Source organism: Diorhabda carinulata, chromosome 1 (genome assembly GCF_026250575.1).
Source record: "Diorhabda carinulata isolate Delta chromosome 1, icDioCari1.1, whole genome shotgun sequence".
In the NCBI taxonomy this organism is placed as follows: domain Eukaryota; kingdom Metazoa; phylum Arthropoda; class Insecta; order Coleoptera; family Chrysomelidae; genus Diorhabda; species Diorhabda carinulata.
Genome location: NC_079460.1, coordinates 19,753,069 through 19,772,535, shown reverse-complemented (window position 1 = coordinate 19,772,535; position 19,467 = coordinate 19,753,069). Strand labels below are relative to the sequence as shown.

Below are 19,467 nucleotides of genomic sequence, written 5' to 3'. Positions count from 1 at the left end.
TTCCAAGAAGCAAAATCATTCTGAAATTATAATTGTCGGTTTTAATGACCCAAAATATCGTTTGTTGTTGTTATTTTTTATAATAAACTCACATTTCAACTTCCTCTATTGTTATTAAGAACCAATAAAGAAAATTAATTGTGTATTTTAACATCTTTACAGTAGAATCATTTAATTTGTTCACATAGATTTCACAACTCTTCTAACATCACTCGTTTTCTTAGCAATAACACATTTTTTGAATTATAATAATTCTATATTTAGTGTTTTGAATATCTTTATTATCTTAATAAATATGAAGTTATATCCATTTTATCTACCATCGGATCAATAAAATTTATTGAAAACAATGATTAGAAATATATCAGATTCTTTGGAACTTACAGGTATGTAATAAAATGGTATATGGGAAACAACATTTGATTATATTATACAGTATCTTCTTCCTTTTCACCTATAATATAAGTAACTCTTTTTATTTTTGAGTTATCATTTTATAATACAACGTAGACAAGGTGGCCCGCTCTCCACTATATTATTTAATATGGTTTTAGAAGTAATTATCTAAAATTCTAAATTAAAAAGCGATAGGACACTCTTCAATAACGAATGCCAATGTCTAGCTTTCGCAGATGACGTAGCGTTTCTAGCAAAATCCAAGAAGCACTTACAGAAAACAGTAATAAAATTGGAAGAGGAAGCCAAAAATTTTGGACTAGAAATAAATCAAGATAAGACAAAATATATGATCATGGGAGATACACAGAGAGAACCAGAAGATTACTTGTCCTTTAGGACAATCAGACACAAAGAGTTTCCAGCTTTGTGTATCTAGGAGTAGTAATAGAAGACAAGGGGGTAGAAGAATTAGAACTGAAAGCCAGAATAACTAAAGGAACACAAAAATTCGAAAGTATTAGATCACTGATGAAGTCAAAATACGTGTCAAGAAAAACAAAAATAAGAATATATAAAACGGTAGTAAGACATGTGAGACATGGATATTAAAAAAGGCTGATGAAGCCTGGTGGAAAGATAGGAGAGGGAGATACAAAGAGGAATCTACGGAGGAGTACACACAGAAAAGTGCTGGAGGAGAAGAACTAATAAAGAATTGGAGGAACTTTATGGAGAAGCTATAATAAGCTCGTTTATTAAGGGACAGAGAGTGAGATGGTTGGGAGATGTTGAGAGACTACATAGAGAACGGATGCCAAAATTAATACTGCAATAAAGACCAATAAGGAAAAAGAGAAAGGGGCGAACAAGAAAGAAATGGTATGACTGTGTAATGGAAGACCTAAAAAATAATAATGTTCAGAATAAGAGAGAAAAAGCTGTGAACAGAAAGGAGTGGAAAATGCAAAATAGAGGACTTTGATACATAATATATAAAACTATGTAATATTGTCATTCTTGAACTAGGTCTACATGGCCTATAAATCATATTAATAGTAATAGAACGTGTCAGCTATAACATTAGTAACATAGGCTGAACGGCCAAGTTACCCAACCAGTCGCAAGTCTGGCTGTCGAACGAAGCAACCAGTAGAGCAGCCAATTTCAAAGAAGATGAAAAAGAATGACAATGTATTGATTAGTTCGCTGTTCAGTATAGACGAGAGCCTTTGATGAATATGACAATCAAGATAAGAGATAAATATTTAATTATTCTGTCACTACTCATGAGAAAGAAGAGGAGAATGCAATTAGATCCAGTACTTTCTTCAAGAACATCAAAAGGTTTATACTGCACACTTTTTGATGAACTACGTGTAGATGACAATAAGTATTTTAATTACTTTCGCATACCGAAACCAAGTTTTTTCCAGGATAGATACACAAATGAGCAAAATATATCCCACCAGAAGATAAGCTTGTATTTATTTTGAAGTAAGTGAGCATTTAAGCTATAATCAATTTAGGCCCTAATAGCAGCTTTCTATGACTGTATAGTACGTATTTAAATATATTTTAAAACACATTTACACGTAATGCACAACATCAGAAACAACGATAAACAACATAGCTATACGTACAACTTTTGTTATAATTTGTGACAGAGAGAATTCTTGAATGGCGACGGGCGATTGGCTACCTACTGTAATACATAGATCAACCTCATCCTTTAAATAGCAGTTCCCGTTTCAGCGCCACCTCTTGATACATTAGCAATACTAAACATATATGAGAACAACAGTTTTCATTTTGCTTTTGGCGGCATATTACAAATTCAAATCTTTCTCGAAACAATTTAACAACCAAAACAATCACGATCGTTTTGGTTGTTACAATTTCATTGAATTGTTTCGAAAAATTACTGGACAAAAGTTGGTCTTTAATATGATGCATCCTTTCATTTTTAATTATGGGGAGAATGGGGCTTTAGAAATGATACAAAAAATGAGACAAACAATAGTTTCTTACTACATTCGAAAAAATACAAAATGAACATATAGATAAATGTACGTACGTATATATTAGAGTATCATATATACGCGACCCAAATGATCTATGTGTTCCCCTTCATTGCTTGGAATGTGGGATGGCTGTAGCTGTCAGATATCTTTTTCTTCTATCCCAGACGCTCCCAGGTGTAGTGCTTTGAAGTCCCGTAGTGTAGTACACTTCTAGAGAATGAGGATAGAGGTTTCGTCCTCTGCGCAACAGAATCTACATGCTGCATTATCTGCTAAGTCTAACGTCTTCATGTATCCATTGAGGCGATAGTGCCCTAGATAAATGCATAATTATTATAAAACTACCACTATACCGGTGATTTTTGTATTTTCTTTAATCTTTGTTTGCCACTTTAAACAAGAGATCCCCATCTTAATATTTCATCTATACTGAGGTGGTGGTACTGCTCACTTTACTAACCCCAAACCTTTGCGATCTTATTTTAAACACAAGGGGCTGAAATTTTTTGAATATATTTTCAAATTTCCTGTTATGTTACCCATAAAATCGGCCCAGGTTAACCAGGCAGTCCTCAATTGAGTATCAAAAAGAAGAGCAAAACTATAATAAGTACAACTTCAATATAATTAACCAACACTTTCCTTTTATATATATAACATAGCAATATAGATAATATGTGAATATTTATATCATCACGTTCTAGTTGTCTGACCTTAATTTGACCCTAACACTTTTACACATCCAATAAAGTGAAATCGCTTCTTTACGAATGAACACATGCTACAATGAGATTAAGTTCTTGTTTGTAAGCATCCACCTCAGATCAACTATGCATCCACTATATTATGTCAAATGTCAATGCTGTTATGTGATTGGCTGTACATCATAGCTTCTAGTGTTACCTACCGTCAAATCTATAAAAATATTAGTTGTGCTAATGAACCAAGAGAGTACTGGACTGAGCAGCTAATGGCTGCCGGTGCGGTTGCCGGGCTGGGCAGCCAATCGGCAATCGAAACGTGACTGCATGACTGATGACTGGATGCCTTCCTGTAATATGCTTCATATGCTGTAATATGCTTCATTCGGTGACGAGGTAAGCGACTGGTTGCCTAATAAGCGCCTTAAAATGACTCTCTCCTTGAACTGCCTTTAGACTTGGGTAATATACGAGGATATATAAAAAAATTCTTAGTCTACTATAGAACTAAACAAAATTTCAATGTCAAAATATTTTATTTCTCAACATATTCTCCTCTTAATTGGATACATTTATTACAGCGAACCTGCAACGTCTTTAGACCTTTCAAAAAAATGTTTCCTCTTGCTCTGCAAACCAGACCTCCACAGCTCTTGTTACCTCCTCGTTGGAAGAAAATTTACGACCTTTTAAACTTTTTTTCAATTGAGGAGAGAGATGATAGTCGGACGGAGCCAAATCTAGTGAATAAGGGGGGTGTTCTAGTAATTCAAACCCTAAATCACGAATTTTTTACATGGCAACATGAGATATGTGTGCAGGGGCGTTGTCCTGGAAAAAAAACTTTGAATAGCTTTCCGCATCTTTTTTCTTTAATTTTTTCCCGTAGAGTAGTCAGTAATGTCGAATAGTAATCTCCAGTTATTGTTCTACCCTTATCCAAAAAATCAATCATGATTACTCCATTTCAATCTCAAAAAACTGAAGCAAGAACTTTTCCAGCAGATTTTTGGACACGAAACTTCTTAGGTCTTGGAGAACCAGAGTATCGCCATTCCATCGATTGTTGCTTTGTTTCTGGATCGTAGTCTCATCCAGAGTAACAATTCGGTTTAAGAAGTCTACATCGTTTTCAAATCGAGCACAGATCGAACGCGATACTTCTACCCTTATACGCTTTTGGTCAACATCCTCGTATATTATATTTATTATATAGAAAGTATATTTCGTAAAAAATAGAAGATGGGTCTTTTAACAATAATGGTAGCTTTACTGTATGCAATATAAACGAAGCTGTACATATTCAACAGGTTACCATTTCAGCGAGCATACATTCCTAGCATTGTTATGAAATAAAAGAGAAAACAAATACTTTCATTATTGATTCAAAAAATTTTTTCGTGGAATTTTATTTTTCTCTATACGTATAATTAAGTTTTACGATAAGCTTTGATCGTATAGACCAGTTAAAGCTCATCCACGCGTTTTCTCTTGTCGAAAAACCAGTAAGAAAATAGTCCTATCAAATATTGCAACTTCAACGCACTTTAGCATCGGTGATATATAGTAGCATCCCGACGTCGGGCGTCCAGTTATCCTCCACATTTCTAACATGAAATGATATCCTTACAGAGTGGGATAGTGTTCACTCTTTTAACTTCTCGTGCCAATTACATCCAGTCGTAAATTTAATCGTAAGTGTGATTTTTTTTTTCTAAATTCTATTCTAGTAAAAAACGGTTTATGCTAAATGTTCATTGGTTACCGCATAAACATTTATTTTTACTTATTTAACACGATGCTTCATATAAATCATGATAAATATAAAAATTTGCGCTTATTTTGAAATGTCTTGACTAGGTTTTTAAAGTGGGTCTTGATGTTATACAGTTCTTGATCGAATCGTGTGTCTATTTACTTATATTTCTAATTTTTTGTTTATAGGAATTTTAAATATTATCTAAAAAACCTTTTTTCACAATTATTCACTATAAACCTAATATTGATATATATCAAAATAACAAAATTCTCCAATTATACTCACGATTTTATTGTTTCATGTTAAAGGAATCCAAATACTACACTTCCATTTGAACGATTATTATATTAATTTGAAAAATGTTCAATGGAGTGAAAATAGATTAATAGGTGGTATTTTTTATCAGTAGAAGCTCGTGTAATACTTTTTAAGTTTTTAGCTTTCACTGTTTCACAGGGGAGGAAGCTCATGCAGGGATTATGTCTGTTGTCTGCCCGTACCGACTAAACTACAAGTCATAGATATAAAATGATTACATATTCGTAATCGGCATAAAAATCTGATCTAACAAAAAATAAGTTTGGTTTATTGAATATAGAAAGACCTCATTTCAAGTAGTTCGTTTCAATCTTCATTTGCAAGAACTAACAAATTCGATGATATCGTTTGTAACTTAAGACCACATTAAAAAAAATTACAACATATTTATATTTCAAAAAACATTTTAGAGATTATATTAACATGAAAAAATAATCAAATAACTAGCATTTTGGTTAGTTTCTTAATGAAAAAATTAAGATTACATTGTTCAAATGAATGACATCCATCTATTTCATTCATTTTTAAGCACAAGAGCTTTCACAGAAAATATATCATTGAAATCATCGATTAGACTTTGCCTGTAACTCATCTAGTAACGGAGATTCGGACTTTTGGAATTTATTAATAATTCACTAAATAATACCTCAGAGCTTAGATAATTTCAACATTTCAAGAATCAAGTACCAATATATTCTACAAAAATTGAAAAATATTAGTAATCACAGTTTATTTTTCTACATTTTTTGTATAGAGTTTTTCCGAATATCTATTATTTAGATAGTTGAGAGTTTACTAGCATGTTACAAGATTCTTAGTATCTTTGTATTTATATAATATATATACACGTGTTTTGGTAATAAAATACGAAATTACAAGATACAAACTAATATTTTTAGTTAGCATATGTTAATAAAAACATTCCTTTTTGAAAATTTCAAACTTTTAGTGGTTATCGCTCACAGAATGATGGTCTAATCTGTATTTTTACGTAACATATGGCGAATAATTCGAGTAAAAAAGCTGGTGCATACTTGGAGATTACAAATAAATTGGTGATAATATGTGACAACGGTTTTTGATGCATCAGGACAAATATAATAATAATTTGGATAGCGTGATAGGATATAATTTATTTCGGATAATTTTTGTATAGTTTTATGTATCTATTATTATTATCTAAATTTAGTATCTTTTAATTCGAAATGGAAATTATTTCAATGAGATTAAATTTCAGATTTCATATGCTATACTTTGATTAATAAATTATTCATTACGCGACGTTTAGCAATAACTGAGTCGAAAGAACTAAAAAAATTGGAATTTGCTACTAACTGGCTTTAGAATGATAATAAATAAGTCTTATTTATTATTCAGATGGGTTGAAAAAGTATGTATGAAACAACCATCACAAGCACTTGGAAAGCTATTTATTGATAAGTTTTCAAATACCAACAGATGTTTTTCGTAACTTATAGAAGTCATAGTAGATTTCTGGAGAAACGTATTACGATCTTTCCATCTAAAAAACTTAATTATAACAGAATATTCCGTTTACCGATAATGAAGCCGATTAATTTCATTTTTATTTCGATTAAGCATGGCTAATGAAATGAAATACAGAAGAGATGAAGATAAGATCTAAATTTCTATATTAATTCTTAGAAATCTGGCTTAATAAAATTGTACTGTAAAGTCTTATATTACTGGATTCATAATAATATACTATGAAATTCAATAGCCAAAAATCTTTTTTTTTTCTTTTCTTTTCTTCTTAACAATTTGTTAGACCCAATTTCTTACTCCTATATAATTTTTACATAACTACCCTTCGTTTTTCTTTTGCTTTCATTTGATCAATCTACAAACTCTTATAATTCTTCCAATATCAATTGCAGAAGACAGTTATGCAAGGAACAATCAATATTTCATAAATACCCACGGCACTCTAACAAACCGTCAGTCCACGTGGACTCATCATCTCCACTGTTTACCAATGAAAACATCGAATCGTAAACATAAATGCATAAAAACTTGTGTACACAATTTCTTCGAAATATTCCTGCTAGACAGTTTGCGATAAGCAGTGGCGTGGCTCGGCTAGATTTATTTAATTCATAAATTTTTTTAAATAAATAGAAATATGGCGTTCTTGAAATTGCACAGTGTAGTGAGAATAAAGACAGGTATGAGTTTAATAATAAAGATATAGATATACAAACACAGCAAGTTATTTTAAATATATTTGAAAGAAAAATATTCAGCAATCTAATGATGCAATCATAATAAGAATTGCTGAATTAATTACAGTAGATAAATTTTCCATTTATCGAGTAGTCACGAAAGGGTTGATGTGGATCATTCACAGGACCGAAAAGAAGAAGAAAAACTGAAATCAGTTGACAAAGCTACTCAATGTTTTATACGTAAGACAATTTACAGTTTATATAAGGAGAACAGGACTGCGACATTAGAAGTAATGTAGCAAAAGGTAGCAAATTATCCAGAATACAAATATACCAGAAACATTGCGTCAAGGATGGCAATAACCGAATCGTTAAGGACAGTTCGATGGCGACAAGATTATTTGAGTATAGATAAATGATTACTGAAGTTCTAATAGACGAATGGGGTACAAGAAAGGCTTAGTTCACGTCTGGTACCCTGTTTAAACCAAACTCCATTACAGGCAGGTACATTTTACTCGTCTATTTACGTTTTATAATTTAGTATTCAGTTGTAGCAGTTCCAAGTTCCAAGTAGGACTACAATTAAGTGCATCTGTCTAAATAACGGCGTATAATAGGTGTACCATATAATATATACATACATATTTTAAAAAGTATTCATAAAAATAATAAATTTATAAAATGAGTTATCTACGCCTATGGTAGATCAAACAAAATTGTCGGCAAGGGTTTTTATGATGTGTAATTGATATTGGAAGAACTATACCTAGATATGAGTTATTTTCTATCCATATAAGAATTTTAAAGTTAATTATTAACCTCTAAACAAAAACTTTCAAATTTCTGACAAACAATTGACAGTTGAAGAATTTTTAGTAAAACCTACGTGGATAGCGACCAGCTATTTTCAAACAATATAGAACTTTTGTGTGAACGCGAAAAAATGGATTGCGCAAAGTCTTTTTGTTTATAATTCCTGTGAGAAGAAACCTGTTGTTACATCAGGTGAATCATAGATTCAATTACACAAAAAGAAAACAACGGAATGTTAGTTTACAAAAATATTATATTTGGAGTTAAATTATTTAAGCAGTATTGTCAGCTATAAGTTTGAACAGTAGATGAGTTCGTTTATTTTTTAAACATTTGTGTTTTATGTACTCTAATGCTAGTTATGTGAAAGCCCAAAATTAAAGTATATCGAAGAAAAATAGTAAACAAAAACATATTCACGCATAGTGTACACGATCAGGGTTGAAAAGGCCAAAGCCGAGTATGTAAAACGGGACCGAACTTATTTCATACAACAGATTAATAATATAAATTATGAATAATTATGTACAATTATTATTACAAAAATATACAATGTAAACGTGAAGTTTGGAATAGATACAAAGTGATCGGTCAAAATATGGAATACATTCATTTAAAAATTAAAAAATATGTGCATTGGAACAATAAAATAAAATCTTCATTTTCACCTTAAAAAACACATTTTCTTATTCCCTATCAGATAACAAACTATAAGATAACAACTATCAGATAACAACTATCGTCAACATTTAAAATTAGGGACTTCAGCTTGCACATCAATGACATGTCTATTTTCCACATTTTGGTTTCAATCTTTTTCTGGACATGTTGAATAGTGAATCTGAATAGCTTCGTGAAAAATATTTTTAACTTCATAAAATTTAAATGTTTAATTTCTGCTGCAATATATTGCTATATTGCTGAACTCAATGACAAATTTTATTAGTCTATTTCCTTTTCCTAAAATTGAATTTCCCCTATAAAACCAGGCTCTCTTGATTTGTAATAAATATAGAAATTATCGAAGTTAACCCAATAATAAATAATAGCAAAAAAAATCTTATATAATATTATTTACTTGAAATTTTAGAGGTCTCACAATATGGCTTTAAAAATGGAAGAAGCTCAAATAACTTGAAATTTAGAATTAGACAATAGAGTGAGAAATTATAAATAAAGATAAGGAAATTATTTATGTTTTATAGCTTTAGGGATAGCTTTTGATCAAATAAGAAGATAAAATATGATGATATTAGTAGAAGTCAATCAAAATGAACTTCTTAGATTTGACTACACACATACATACATAGACAAATGACGCTAAAGTAAGACTTACATTTATAATTGGGCAATATTGGAAAGAACTAAAAACATATGCCAAGTTCACTGAAAAGTTAAAAAGACCTTGAACTTCGCAGGTAGACCGTTTATTTGGGATTGGTATTTACTCAAACTCTATTGGACAACTGATATTAGTAATATTCTGGACACAGTACATTGATGAATCAATTTTATCGAGACACTCTGCAACATAATAAACTCCTTCTTATCAAGTAAATGTCCAACAATAGGGAAGTAATACAGCTCTTCAATTAGGTGTATACAATGATTCTGCGGATCATTTTACTTTGATTAACTCATTTCTCAAACTCAAAAATTTTATGACTTTATTTCACCCACGATATTTGGCGGACAGACACCCCGAGCGAAGGCTGAACCAGAGCAAAATCAACACCGCAGAGGAGAATTTTTCCTAAAACTAGTTAATTAATAATAGATTTTTTTATTAATTTATTTATTTCATCAGGTGTAAAAGTAAATCATACGAAATTTCAAGTCAAAATATTAAACGGAAGATGGTGTTATATTGATTACAGAATTTGTACCATATACAGACATTACATTTGATAAAGTGTGGTAATAATGATGCTTCATTCATAGGGAACTAAAAATAATTTTAAATCAAATATTATCTCCCCCTTCTTCGTTATTAGTTATTTCAATATGTTATAAAATAAATTGAGATTATGAACTTAATATTATTACTAAAGTGAAATTACACTAACAAACATTAAAACTACAAAAATTGCATTTACTACTCATATACATAGAATAAATCATGGAGGTACTCTTAGTTTTTATTATCAACAAATATTTCCAATAAAATTCGTAATTTGGATGAAGTTCAAAAGTAGGTAAATACGAATTGGTGATGGTACGCTGTTAAAATTTTTATCAAACAATTTTATATGTACATGAATTAGACATTTTTCTGAAATTATATGAAGCATACGAATATTGCAAATTCTTTAGATAAACAACTTTATATATTGCAATAAAATTGATAGCTGATTGGAAAAAAAATATTCAAATAATCAGGTCTCTTAAAAAAACATGTAAAGCCACGCCACGTATTTTAAAAGAAAAAATTCGTGTGATACCGTATTTTGAAGGTCAATTAACTACTTTTTCAAAATGGCAAATACTTGATCTTTTGTTTTTAATAATATGGAACCCAAATATAATTATACACAACTCTGAAACACAAATTCACGAAAACTATAACGTGATATATCCAAGTCGCGATAAATTGGCTAATGACGAATTTTTTTTCTCTGCATGATCTACGGTGCTTTACACCGTTTTTTATTTGAAAACTGCTTATATCTGTCAAAGTTTGTCTGGGAACCCAAACTGTCACTCAACGCACTCGAGCTGTTTAATCAGACCAACCTTATATGGGTACTTAAAATGAGCAGCTATAAATTGGTAGATAAGCTGACAATAAAAAACTGTACTTCATTGAACCAGAGCTGATCTGTGCTTTACTAGCTAACAACTAAGGGATAACATTTCAGGTAAACATTATGTTTAGATCTTGGAAAATAATAGAAAAACAAAGATAGTCAATCATTCGTTGCCCATTCCAAGAGTTAGGTTAAAAAGCCTATTATCATGTTTTATCATTAGTGGAACATGGAAAAGGTTTCAGATTACACCAGTTGTATCTGCCACTGAGACAGCTGAACACCTACTTTGCAATTGCGAAACTGTCCATAAGGAAAATACTGCCACACCTTGGCACATTTTTCTTAAATGAGAAACAGTGCAACAGTGCACATTAGATCTTTGAGTCAAGGAGTCTGCGATGTTTTCTTAGTCTATTCGCCCCTTCCTTGTTGTATGCAGATGGAATACAGTGTTTACGAAATCAATAAAGATAAGGAAAATGAAATTAGTGAAATAATGTAATCTGAGATTGAAAGAATGCTGGAAATAAAAACAAACCGACGAAAGTTATTATAATATAATAAATCAAATGCATAGAAACGCTGCCATAAGCTTCACCGTATTTTTTATCACCTCATACATATGTTTGAAAATAAATATATTTTGACGAGAGTTTTGACAGGAAAAAAATTGATGTAATTTGTTTTTCATTCAATATTATAAGAATAGAATGTTGTAGTAATGTAACGAATATAAAAATAGATACGATACTAAAAAATTACGTGCCAGATCACATTTATTTTGTTAACTGGATCTCCCAGTTTTAAATAATATTACCAACAATGCTGGAATAAATAAAACAGATAACTGACATTATTGATACAGAAGAGTTTCTGTTTTAGATGATCATTATATGTTTTGCGTTTACCGTAATAATTTAATTTTACTTTCAATTTCCAACATGTTTTGTCTGGCTTAATAAAAATTGTGTATTTTATTAAGTGTGACTAAGTGAAATATTTAAATTACGACAAAAAAAGACAAAATGAACAATATTGAATTTTTTTTAAAAATTTGGTAAGTAGTTACGTATAAAATGAATATTTAATTTGATATTAACAGTTTAAAAAAAACTTTTTGGTTTTCTTAGTATAAAGTAAACCCGAAACTAATTCAAAATCAAATAAAATGTGAATATAGAACCCAATAATAGATATAATTGATAATAAATAGATAAATGTTGATTATCTCCTTTATTTCCGTTTAAATTAGAGATTATTGGTGACCCTTAGGTTATCATAGACTTGTCTTAAAGTTTGATAAAATATATTTTATTCTTCGTAACGTTAAATTCTACAACGAATGAAAGATATCCAACCGATTTATATCTAAGTGATAAATGTCATTACTCTCGTGCTCTTTTATTATTTCTTGTTAATATAATTTCGCAGTTGTGAGATTCATGTAATACCAAGTCGGTTGATTTATTCAGTCCCTACTTGAGCGACCTGTCTTAAGTTATTACGTAATTTGCTGATCTAACAACATCAAAGATTTTCAATAGAAATTAATGTGGTGACTATAAATGTTGTTAGATTAGCTAATTACGTAATAACTTAAGACACAAGGTCCCTTGAGTCTTTTTACGGTAGAAGAACTGGGTTGCAAGACAAGTTTTGTTTTTGATGGCATCTCATATCTTTTTGTAGATATGCCTCCTTTTTTTCCTTTCCAGTACACTCTATTTCTGAAATACCAACATTGAATTTTCTTAAAGCCCACTCTCTGTCTTATGTGCTTTTCTTATTTTCATAGGTAGTCTTTCCCTTTTTCCTTTCCGGTACTACTTCTTGAGCTTCAGCTACAGTTTGAGACATTGCGTTCATGCCTCGCGGTCTGGAAAACAAAATTTGGTCCTGTGGTGTGGACAATGTGACATCGAAGTATTGCGTCGGAAAAATCGTGTTTATTCGTGTCCGCGCCGCAGAGTTTTTAGCCAGTATTCTGTTCTCAGTTCAGTGATGATCAGTACGACATTAGCTATTCGAAAAAGAGGTGTTCTATGGATTCGTATGAGAAAGATCATCAACGACTTCACCAATTATGGGACGAGCTTATGTCTGACGAGGATATAACAGCTGCTGATGATCCATATGCAGATAATGTTTCATCAGGTGAATATATTCCTGATGAAGGAAGTGAATCAGATTATTCTATAGTAGAAGAACAGCCTCGAAAACGGTCGAAAAGAAAGACACCTTCACGTAAAGAAGAAACCACAGGGGGAGATACTTAATTGATAATTATTTCCATTTTCTTGAAAAAGTTAATAAGGATGTTGCAAGTAAAACTAGATCAATATTTACTTCAGATTTTACATGACTTTCTCCAATCTAAATGAGTCACACTGTACACTCGAAACATCCATACTATTCCTACTGATTCTGTAACCTATTCCTTCCATGACTAGTGAAGTCACCGGTGTTGTAATAAATTTTTATACCAAATAGAAAGCGGGCCAAGATATTATATTTTTTTTTAAATCAAAATTATAAAATGAATATTTCAACATCATCAAACATTTTCCGCATTTTATATCATTATCTACACATAAATTAATATGGTAAATGCCATGTGTATCTACATATGTGATAGTTGCCGATCGCCGGCCGTTTTCTAGTTAATTTTCTTTATATTAGATCAAATATGTTGAAAATTAATTGCAATATCAATTTTGAGACATTTCTATACAAATTTTGTGCTAGAGAATTGTCTCTCATACATGACTATTTTATTCGATTTCCACGGAATCAGGCGTCAAGTTGAGAATCAGAGCTTTGATTTGAAGTAGTTCAAGTATCTGAACAACATAATTTTGTTGAAAAGCATGCCATATAGGATTGCCAGAAATCTGAAATTTTCAACCGGGACTCCTTCACTTCTAGGTTATGTAAAAGTACACTCTCTTTTACGGGGTAGTATATTCCTAATGCTATGGATATCTTTACTGATTAGAAACCTAATCCAGGGCTTATAATTAATGACACAATTACTAATTGTTACAAAACATGTAACAATATTCATAATTTATAAGTAAGAAAAAATACTTTGAATAATAAATAAAATTTTCATTGGCTAGGCCTTTTTTTAGAAAATCTTTTTTTCTTTTATCTTGTAAAAATTTTAATTTCACAATTTTAACTGTGGATTCCATCATCAAACCTCTATCTTCATTTCATGCGTTGTTCATAAAAGAAAATACTCTCTCAACTGGTGCTGATTTCCCAAGTAAACAGAAGGCATACTCAACAATCTGGATCAGATCGGGAGCTGCTATATGATTCTCGTTGCCTGGGCCATGTTTCTTATGCTCGAAATAATGTGGTAGTCTCTTCTTATTTCCATTGTTCCCAATTTGACTGCAAATACTCTTTAGCAAGCACAACTTCGTCAAACAACATTGTTTATTTTCATATATTCATCAAGAGGACTGCTACTGATGATTTCAGTTAGTGTTGCAGCAGGACAGAGCATGAGTGAATAGTAAGAACTCCATATGTTTCACCCTGCACACATTTGAAATCCAACAGCTTCATTTGCACACCTGAATTAGGATTAAAGTAACGCACAACAATTGGCACAAGTTCTATATCTTTTCTGTTGGATGCATCTATACTTACAAATACTTTAAGTCTTACTGAGCTAATGGAGCTAAACATTCAAGAGTATTGCTTCACACTTAGTTTTTCCCAGTGGGAATTTGGGTTCGAAAAACGTGGAAATTAGTTTTGATGATCAAGAATTAGAATTGAAACTTAGGCTATGATTTGCTGTATAGTAAGCAAAGGTCGCCTCTTTTGATCCTAAATCTAAGTTTTTGTCATTAGAACTCGCAGTCTTAAAAAACTGGTCAGTTTTGATGAGCTAGCAGCACAAGCTAAACGCATTGTAACAGTAAAACAATAATCTTTTAACTTAGAACATAAATAAAAAAGCGCTAGCTCACTAACACAATAATAAACCGCTGACAAGGACTGCCTATTTACTGACTTTCATCTGTATCGCAAACCCAGCGCCGACGTGGGCGAGTCCAATCTTATTTTACGAGGGAGTGTACCGTGCAGCTAAATCTACACCCCTTAGTTTGTGTCCAGTAGTAGACTCGCCCAGAAAGACTATCCCATCGCGTATGGTCACGGTAGGCGAAACAAAATGAGACGATGACAATGTCTCAAATTCCGAATCAATTTAGGACCGATTACAATCGCACATCAGTACTAAAATGTTTTCTAAAAACCTATTAGTTACTATAAAACCATCACTCTTCTGTAGTTTTTTCTTTTCATACAGTGCAAAGTTAAATGACGATATAATTATCACGCAATTAATGACTTTAGACTTATTTGGTCATATAAAAAATCAAATCTAATTTCTACCAGGAATTGAAGTAAACCGGCCGTGACACCGGGACGTTTGGCACGCCTACATATAATCGTTTTTACCTTTGACCAATTTCAGTAGTTTCTTTTTGTTTGATCTGATTGTGCTTACAATAATTGGCTAGCAGTAGAAACGACTGTTAGTAGTTACACTTCTTCAACATCACGTATACGGTTCTAGTAATTTCAAAGTAACCAATTCTCTCTGTATCCGAATTTTCATCTCAAATTTTGAAAACAGTCATTTGACCGGTCACGGTACAAATTTCATTAGTATACCTCTCGACTTATCTTGACCACCCCGTGATCTTACTTAGAATAGGACAGAAGCATCGCTCTAAACTATGTTAATATCTATGTATTAACGTCTTTTATTACCAACTGTATTCACAAACGTTTTGATCAAAGCAATATTTATTTAGTTTTCAATTTTATTTTACCATATTAAAATTTATTTTCAAAGAAAATCAGCAACTTAAATTTTATTCAAAAATTAGAAATAAAACGTGACCCAAAAAATAAAATATATAGTTGATGTTTACGACTAGTCCATTCTTGATTGCCAGACATGCGTTGATCTGTCAGTAAATGTACTGGTTTTATTCCAATTAACTAATTCGCCTAACAAAAATAGAAAGTCTCTAAAAATAAGTACTAATATTTATGGATTTACAGTTATAACTGCTGTTGTTACTGACAACAAAAAAGGAGACATAGCTATTTTATTGTAACAGTATAATCGGAGTACAATTATGTGAATTTAAGTTTTAATTGGAGGTTCATTGCTCCATAAAACGACTTTGGGAATAACCCTAAAATAGCAAGGATGTGGGAGCCGCTGAATATCGTACATAAAAACAACATTCAAGGTTAAGTCTGCTACGGGTAGTTCGGAAGAAGCACAGTTCGTGAGGAATTTAAACATTTTTAAAACAGTCAAAAAACCTTTTCAATTACAGTCGGGTTAAAGCAAATGTGTGTCGATATTGAATCAACTTTGGTAAGCATACAATTTAACAGTAATTTTATTAATCATAATGACTAATGACAAAAGGTCCCTTAACCCGCCGTTCCACGGATGGACGATCGCGGCACATTCAGACGGTTGGGGTCTGCAACGAACAATTTTAAATTGATAATTTCTATCACCTTTGTTTTTTTTATAAGTAGGTTTATATAAATATGCTCATTACGAATGTTTTTCATAGATAAATTCATATAAAAAATGCATTGAGAATTTTTTCTACACATAATTGTTAATAGACTAAAAAGCTACAATTTCGTCGTATTTTTTTTCCTTCCAAAATTAACACTAATTTAAAAATACACATCATAAGTAATGAAATATTTATTTCAAATATTCTAAAAAGGGTAAAAAAATTAAAACAAATGGAAGGGGATGAAACTTAGGCATTCAATTTTACAAGAAATTCTTGACAGCAATCCCTAATATGCTCCATACACAACCAACTTTTACAAATTTTACAATTGCATCTTGCAGTATTTGCAATTTTCATTTTTGCCTGGGGTCTGGAGCATCTTCTTCAGCGACACCAGCACTGCTCTTGAGATACGTTTGTCAAGCGCTCTTCTTTTTAGGTTGTCTTGTATTAATTCTAGCGCTATATATTTCTGGAATAGTCGTCAACATTTAGCGAACTCTCAATTAGGATTGTTGCCTCTGTAGATGAAAAATGCATTGATTGCAGCTGAATTCAATAGATTATCACCATAATCACCAGCCGTAACATCAATATTATCATCTCAGTGAAAGAAGAAACGAGAAGCACATTTCTTCATGTTTTAGGAATATAAGAGACAGCTGTTTTCACTGAATGCAAATAATGAAGAGTGTATTTGCTTTTTTCTATTTTGCGTAACTTCGGGGAAAAGTTCACTGAACTACGCTTTAACGTTATAAATCACGTCTGGCACACATCTTGCAAACTTGGGCATATTTTCTGTAAGTGACATATTCGCACGGATGGGGTCTATCAAGACAAAATATTCATTATTTTACTAATTATTTTCACTAATCGATGTTGAACATTCTCAGAGGTACTATAAATATGCAAATTTAAATAATTATGTAAAAATTTTGTAGGTTTTTGTTTTGTCATGGACTGGTAGAGCACTTCAGGTGGAACGAAGGGTTAATAGTATTTGATAAATGTGCTCGTATTCCTATGATTTACTAGTCCTTGAGGATTTATTACATTCATCCTACTAAAAACATTACCAAACGTTTTATCGACTAAAAAACTCGATTTACATTTTCATTCCATAATAAACAAATATCTAGAGTTTTCTTGTCTTACGGTTTTATATAAGTGCCGCCTTATCTAAAAAATTAAGTTCATCTCGATTTGCACTGAGATCACTTTCCAAAGAACTGAACCTATCTATCTCCTTAACAGTCTATTATACCCTTATTACGTCGCATCTCCGATATACCCTTTTTTTCTGGGGTATGTATGGTGTGACTCAATTTGAGCGAAACTTCAAACTACAAAAGAGAGCTGTTAGATATTTACTCGGACTAAACTGCAGGGCTTATTGCAGGGACTTCTTTAAAAGATTAAAAGTTCTGCACGGCTATCCATTTAGGAACGCCCGACCTTTACCTATCTACTCCACGTTCAGAATCAGTTAAGGGCTCAATATTTTACAATGCAAAAAAATGGACAATCAGTTGCCAATTGAAATCAAATTGATATCATCTTTTCCCGCATTCCGCAATAATTTGAGGACATATTTACTGGAAAGTGCCTTTTACTCTGTAAACGACTTCTAATAATATTCAATTCCGGGGATGCTGCATACTGGTTTAATTTTTGCTAATACTATTACCTATAATTTTGTTACTCATTGTGGTTTTCTTCTGTATATTGAAATTTTATTTTATTTGTATCTTTATTTAGTTATTTGTATGATTGTTTTCTAGTTTTTACAAGCTTTTGTCTGCAAATTGTAACAATTTTTTGAAAATAAAATATTTCTCCCTCTCTCACACTAATCTTCATCAATTTTTCTTTCATATCTGATCTGAATATTAATGTTTCCATTTATAAAATTGATAAGGATCTGGCTCATTTTACATTCATAAATATCCACATGAAAATTCTAGTTTTTCTAAAGCAATAACGAAATTTATGTAAATAGAAATGTTAACTACAACGAATTATCCTAACAAAACAACCATTTTATCTGGATGACGTGTAAATACGATAAGAAATCTATTTCAGAACTTGTAAACAAATATCTCTTAAGAGACTTTAGCAACATCATAGAAAAATATGAGTTTGATCTTGTCTCCAAATTTGAAACTGAATAATGTTTATAGTAGGAAAATTAGCAGTTCTATGACATGTTGCTGAATTTCGTGTAATAATTTCTTAAAAAACCTCTCGAAGAATTTTTATCTTCACTTTGCTATAACCAGCTGCTTCAGATGGTATTTTAAATTGAATAGTCTACATTATGAACCCTATAATCGTTCAATTACGTCTTTTCGAATTCCTCTCCTATTCTATTGAATGCATTGCTTGGTCTATAATGTACAAGAGATGATCACAAACAACAGCTAAAAGCCACAGGTTCTAAAAACGTTTCCAAACAGTGTATACAGATGGTATTACTGGTCATACTACTAGTATATGAGTAGGTTGTGAAAGTTGCCAGGTGATTCAGGTCTATTGGAATGACAAAACGCTAAATACTGTCACTCTGTTCAACCCGACAGGATGTCTACAACTGCAGTATGGCAGGAAGCCACAAGCCAAGTTCTTCAACGAAATAATAAAATACGACTTGAGGAAATGATTCAAAATATTCGATCTCTGCGTAAAAGGAAAGAAAATTTTCTTCATCACTTTGTCTCCACGGACAAAAAGTAACTAGGAATGGAAATACTCAACCACAAGTGATACGGAGGTTTTCACCAAAGTGAAGACGCAATATGCTTTAAAAAATGGTCTCGTGCCGAAGTGCGAGCCGTGATTAGATTCTTATGACAAAGAACATGTTCACATTTGACACCCACTGTCAACCTTGGAAAAACCAATAAACGTGTAGCGAAATGACAGACAACATGTGGAA

At 31.6% G+C, this 19,467-nt stretch overlaps 1 protein-coding gene across 4 annotated transcripts in view; it reads left to right on the top strand.

Moving 5' to 3' along the window:
* The first annotated feature begins 4,711 nt into the window (after positions 1-4,711).
* Positions 4,712-19,467, top strand: part of LOC130897307 (pyroglutamylated RF-amide peptide receptor-like) — a 49,244-nt gene continuing 34,488 nt past the window's right edge. Inside the window, exon 1 of one of the 4 annotated variants that reach the window (XM_057806097.1) lies at positions 4,712-4,815. The gene's annotated coding sequence lies outside the window, so the exon portion shown is untranslated. Of the gene's footprint in view, positions 4,816-11,814; positions 12,008-16,000; positions 16,370-19,467 lie in introns of those variants that run through there. The other 3 variants (XM_057806115.1, XM_057806105.1, XM_057806089.1) reach the window with 3 other exon arrangements.